The following is a 6,337-nucleotide window of genomic DNA, read 5'->3' as shown; positions in this document are numbered from 1 at the left end:
TAGTCATCTGTTTCGGAATTGACAAACTCAGTATGACTAATAATTAACACAGATATATTTGCTCTTGTTTTCAACTCTGAGATGTTAATTGTTTGCTCATTTTATACAGAACACAGTGAAATTTTATCTTAAATGGAGATTTTTGTCTTAAATTCTTATGGAATGCTCTCAAACCTCACGGGAAATAGGTTGTCAGACACACCCCTGATTACATTGTGTGGAATTATGTATGTAAAAATATATGGAAGGGAGAAAAAAGATTCATTTGAAACTATAATGTAGGCCTAGTTCAAGAAATGTATATCAATTAATTTCTTGTATAATATGAAGGAACGCAACTTTTCTCTGATAATGATTGTATTTTTTTGCATGGTAGAGGAAACCAATTCAGAAAATGGTCTTGCCGACATTGTTTCTGATGGTACTGAATTTGGTGGCACAGCTTCAAATCAAAATGAAATTGATTGGGATCCAACTGGCCCAAGAGGATTTGATGTGAATGAAGAGCATGGAGTAGTTGGCTCTAACTATGCTGCCAGTAAAACAGGTATTCTAAGTTGTTTCATAGTTTTTGCTTTTGACAGAAAAATCAGTCAATTAGCAAAGCAGGAATTGGTGGTGTTGTTTTTGATCAAAACAGACTTAGTGTTAGAGAAAATCATGGGAAAGATTTTTAAAATGTGTTTGATTCTTAAAGAACCTGTGTTATCGTCAACAGAAAGGAGCAATGTAGACATTTTAATAAAAAGCCAAGTGGATTTAATGCTTTAATGAAGAAGCTTGGAACTGGAAAGAAGAGATCCAGTTTCTATCCCCAGACTTTTCCACTAACTTTCTGCAGACTTTGGAAAAGCCACTTAAAATCTCATGTTCCTAAGTTTTATCACAAGAACAGAAAAAAATTTAGTTGCATGTTTGTCTATGACTTTTGCAATGCTAACTTTATAAGTTGTATTACTCATATTTGAACTAGTTTCCCTGAAAAATAAATGCCAGAAAAGATAGATTTACAAAAGTGTAGATAAGTAACAATTTATATGAAAAATTAATGCCAGTGAAAGAAGTGAGGATCACTAACTTACAGTAAATCTAGGAACTTTTGTGTCAGAGCAATCTATCTTAGAATATGTGAAAATTGGTGGAAACAGTACAGCAAGGAATGTGTTAGTAAATCTGTGGGCTTTGGCTCTCGTGTAAGTGGCTCAGACTCTACTAAAAAATACAAATAATTTCCATCCTTTGTTTATTGCTCCTGATAACAGTTTAATTGTCCATTTGCCTTTTTATTTTGGACTTGGTGTTGAAAAGAAGGATGAATTTGAATTTCATCTTGATAATTCTGGCTCATGTGGAATTTGTATCAGTGGTGTTGGACAAAAAGGCTTTGGTAACAATGAAATAGGGGACCCTGGAAAATCAAATTCTAGCGTTCTAAGTATTACTCTTTAGGTTTGTGCATAAAAAGTAAAGAGTCATAAGTTGTATTTAAATATTCCATGGTGACAATCGTTTTTTATTTCAGCAAATAGTACCAACACTAGGGATGGGGCTGGATTTAGTATTTGTTCCTCTAGAAATTTGGGCTTTGGTTTGGGTCAAAACAGACTGGAAGTCAGTCGAACTGATTGGAGGGAAATGAGCAGCAGAGGATCTGCTGGGCATAAATCCAGAGGTTTCAGATCAGATGCCCATAGCTTAAGTGTTCCAACTAAAACTCATTCCAAAAAAATTTAAAATTGATCAAATTAACTAATTGGCTAACAATACTTTTCTTTAACATACAACAACAAAGTAATTAATTAACAAAGAATGATTTTAACAGCATTTTGATTTTTCCATCAGTTGGAACTGGGTCTTCTGGTTGGGAACTTGGAGCAGAGGAGAGCAATGATGCATTTATTTTGGAGTTTTTGGTTCAAGTTCATTTAGTGACAGTGGCATTAGTAGCAACACGGTTGATAGAAATTGAGTGGTAATTTTTGGAGGATGTACTTCCAATGACCTAGCTATTGATATTTCATGTTTGTGCATAAAAATTTCTGAATCCTAAAATATTTTCAATACACTCTGTGATAATCATTTGATATTCTGCAGGTGATACCAGTTTGAGAAGTTGGGACACATTTGTTGGTGATAGCTCTGGAAATGTGCAATCCGATTTAGGGGCTTCTGATCAACAGGAATTTGGGATTACTGAAACTGGAGAGGATAGAATGACTGACAGTGGATTTGTTGGGGCTGGATTCAAAGATGTTACATCTGATGCCAGTAGCTCAGGTATTCCATTCAGTCTATATTACTGAGAAATACAATTGGGTTTCAAATAGTTAGTATTTTTTTAAATAATATTTTTATTTTTTCTGTTAGTGGAAGGCCTGGGTCTTTTGATTTTGGATTTGAAGGAAAAACATTTGAAAAAAATTCTGAATCATAAAATTTATTAAATATGTTCTGGTGACAAATTTTTAATATTTTGGTAGACGTATGAGTGCAAGAAGTGGGGGTGAACATGCTGGTGATAATTTTAGAAATTCAGGATTTGGTGATTGGACATTTAGCAAAAAGGTATTTGGAGGCAGGGGATTGATGGAATGGGCAGCGATATACCTGTTGGGCCTCAATCCATGAATCTCAGGTCCAATACCCATAACTCAGGCATTCTACTAATTTGGACTCTCAGTGAAATTAAAACGGACTACAAACTTTCATTTTTTAAAGTAACATTTTAATTTTTCCATTAGCGGGAATGACCTGGTTTTCTGACTCTGGAAATGGAGAAACAAAGGGTGAAACTCAATTTAGTGTTGGAGATTCTGGTTCAAATCAATTTGGTGACAATGGTCATAGTGCTATAGACTTTGATGGAAATAGCATAGGTGGTTCTGGAGGCTCGAGTTCCAGTGTTCTAGGTATGGATTGTGCATACAACAATTCTGAATCATGGTATGCATTGAAAGTAATTCTCGTGACCATCATTTTGTATTCAGCATGTGGCTCACGTGCAAGAAATGGGTTTGAATATTTTGATGCTGTCTCTATAGATTCAAGATTCAATTTGGGGTCATCTGATCAACAGGGATTTGGAGTCATTGAAATTGGTGGGAATGGAAAGAGTAGCAGTGGATCCGCTGGATCTAAATACTTGAGTCCTGGATCTGATGTCAGGGGCTCAGGTATCCTAACCTTGACTCTGTTTATAAGAAATCCAAATGAATTTCTTCCTTCTTTATTTTTTTAGTCACATTTTGATTTTTCATTAGGAAAAGAAAAACAGATTTGGTCTTCTGGTTCTGAAAATAGTGGAGGAAGGAAGGGTGCAACTGGACTTGGTGCTGGTACTTTTGGACCAAACGAATTTGGTGAAATGGGCGTTAGTAGTACAGGTACTTGTGATGCTGGAAAGGGTCTTACTGGATCTGATACCCATAGCTTGAGAATTTGAGATTTTTTTCTGATGATGAGAAAGTCAGGATTCTAATATACATTTTGAAATAACAGTGAAAATCATGAACATTATTAATAATGATATAAAAAGCAAGCAAGAATCCTGCAATAATGAAATGTAATTAGATACAATCAGGCACAAGTCATTTGTTGGCAGAGGATGTGGGAACTAGTATATGGCTGTGAATACATTGATGTGGAATCGTTTTTGTTGCCTTTATGCAAAATTGTTTTGGAATTACATAAATTGAAGAGGTGGTTAGGGTAGCAGCTGATTTGTTGGCCTTGAGATTTAGCTTTGTATCCTGGATCAGGTCTTGGTCTTGGTGTCTTAAGGTGTTTTTTTTTTGGAAGGTCCACTTCCTGAGAAGAGTAAATAAGTTTCATTTCATTTTTTTTCTTTTTAAAAATTCTGATACAATTTAATGTTTCTGCTTAATAGAAACATTAGGTTGAATAGTCTTGGAATTTGTGGTACACATTGTTAAAACAATATTTATCATGAACTATTTTGATGCTGCTAGCAATGTTGAGAAGTCTTAGGAAACACTAGATAACCACAGAACTGTGGATAGTAGATCCATTTCTAATGACATGGGTGTTCTGAAAAATATTCAGGATTCATGTTAGTAACTCAGATTTAGAATACTTTTCTTTTAGTGAAGTCTAATTAGTAATACATATGGTGTAGTGTAGTAATGGTTGACCTCAGTCAGGATTGGCTATCAATCAATCTGTTCAAAAAAGGCTTGGTCATACAGAAATAATAATTTTATTTTGGGTTATTCTTAAGTTTTGGACATTAGTTTTGAGGTCAACATTTCAATGGAACTGACAAATTTGAAATCACTCATTACTTATTGTCACTAGTTTTGTTTAAATATTGTTGGCACAAATGGTTTAAGAGACAATGAATTTATGAACACCTGATCTGCTGCCATTAGCTCAGGTATTTAAATTTAGGTTTTGTTCCTGAGAAATGTGATAAGAAGTAATTGCTTCTTTTCTTTCTATTGTGGAGTGGTTACCAATTTGAGATTTTTCTGTTATTTAGATGTCAACACTTGACTGATTTCATTTTTCCAAATCAGATAGACTTTTATTAATTAGTGTTCTTTCTGGTAATGTATCTAATGGCAGTAAATCTAGTGGCTTTGAAATGGCCAGTTCTGGCTCTCTTGACATTAATGTGTCTTGACATTACACATCTTGAGATGAATATCTCCGTTCATCTAGATTAGTGGTTTTCATACTTCCAGTTTTTATGAATCCTTTGTTCTGTTGACATGTGAAATGATATCTAGATTTCCCAAAAGTAAAACAATTTAAAGTGGGTTGAAAATTGGATAAGAGACTTAAAACACTGTCTGTCTATGCAACTCTTATCTCTTTCCCTGAATAAGTTTTAAGGCAATTGATCTGAATAAATTAATTTTGTGTCAGCCCATTTAGTGGCAGGCATTTAGTTTTGTTATTCCAGCAGGTTGTAGACTTGACTATATATATATATATATATATATGGTCTCTTACAGCTTCACATGGTTCTAAAAAGTCTGTTAGCATTGCTGGATTTGGATCCATCAGATCTTAAAACTTTCCCCCCCCCATATTTTACCAAGTAAAATAACACAGAAACAGACTAATTTATTTTGTATTAAAATAGGTGTCACAAGCTCATCTGATTACACTACCTCTGGATCACTCAGCACTCCAGGTAGTTTTATTCATGACTTTCAGTGTTTAAAAAGTTTATATACACTCTGTGTGTGTGTGTGTGTGTGTGTGTGTGTGTGTGTGTGTGTAGCCTAGTAAATCAATAATATCTTATGTGTTTCTCATACTAATTGAACTTCTAAATGCATCTTTTCTTTGAGTACGGAAGTTTTGAGGACTAACCAGATATTTGAAACAATTTCATGAATGAGAGAGATTAAATTATACTTTAAGGCAACCTGAATAAAGCATAGTGTAACTTCTCTTTTATCATTTTAGATGTATTATCTTAAAAATGACTTTATAAATAGTTGAATCTATTTCCGCTCAACCTGAGTAAAGAAAACCTTTGTAAAGAGAAGTGGCCTCAAGATACAAAATAAATGGCATTGTGAAAACTATTTTCAAATTCTATAAGTGTATTCACTTTTGTTACTGTACTTGTTTTAGTTGGCTTGCTTTCAGACCCTGCTGTAAGATAACTTATAAATTTACTTGATTACATAAAAGGGTCAGTGCATTAGAAATAACAATTATGGGAAATTTAAAGTTTGCAGGTATGCAGATTTTTCCCTTTGATCAGGAAAATTAAATTTTCTTCATATGTAAATAACTGAATTATCAGTATTATCTATTATTATTATATATAACAGTAGACTGGTTTAATAAAATCTACATTGGACCTGTCGGGGTAATGGACAATAAAAATAGGCTAGCAAAATTCTATTTTTGAAGTTGAGAAAACAGTCTGTGAGAGATGCAGCATATATTTATAATTGTAAATGACTCCAAGTTAATAAGCTCTTGATGATTTCTGAACACACTATGGCTGATTGTTCCAAGAAAAAATATGAACATCAGAGATAATCAGGAATATGATCTTGGCAAATCACAGCTCTCACAAAATCAAATTATATATTCAGGATAAAGAAACCCATTGATAGCTTTCAATACTAACTTTTAAATTGCCATCCAAATATCTTGTATATTGAAAATCAGTATATGTCTTGAAATTTAAATAATCTATGCATTGTGTTGAATAGAAAAAGGATCCCATATTCCAGAAGCGACTCCAAAGTACTCAGAAACAAATGCAATTATTGGTAAGTAAAAATTATTCTGATTTTTTTCTATATTTTTGTTTCCAAGCTAGCCAGTACCTAATGGGATTTCAACATAA

General features: G+C 33.5%; 2 long non-coding RNA genes across 2 annotated transcripts; both read left to right on the top strand.

The window, feature by feature from the left end:
* The first annotated feature begins 380 nt into the window (after positions 1-380).
* On the top strand, positions 381-2,278 carry LOC141570118 (uncharacterized). Its single transcript, XR_012494016.1, has 2 exons — positions 381-547; positions 2,095-2,278. It is a non-coding gene; the product is annotated as an uncharacterized LOC141570118 (long non-coding RNA).
* A 1,031-nt stretch (positions 2,279-3,309) lies between these two features.
* On the top strand, positions 3,310-6,262 carry LOC141570119 (uncharacterized). The gene is made up of 3 exons (XR_012494017.1): positions 3,310-3,383; positions 5,108-5,158; positions 6,201-6,262. It is a non-coding gene; the product is annotated as an uncharacterized LOC141570119 (long non-coding RNA).
* Positions 6,263-6,337: the final 75 nt, after the last annotated feature.

Source organism: Rhinolophus sinicus, linkage group LG02 (genome assembly GCF_036562045.2).
Source record: "Rhinolophus sinicus isolate RSC01 linkage group LG02, ASM3656204v1, whole genome shotgun sequence".
In the NCBI taxonomy this organism is placed as follows: Eukaryota; Metazoa; Chordata; class Mammalia; order Chiroptera; family Rhinolophidae; genus Rhinolophus; species Rhinolophus sinicus.
The sequence above is the reverse complement of the archived record's forward strand: the minus strand, read 5'-3'. Positions and strand labels throughout refer to the sequence as shown.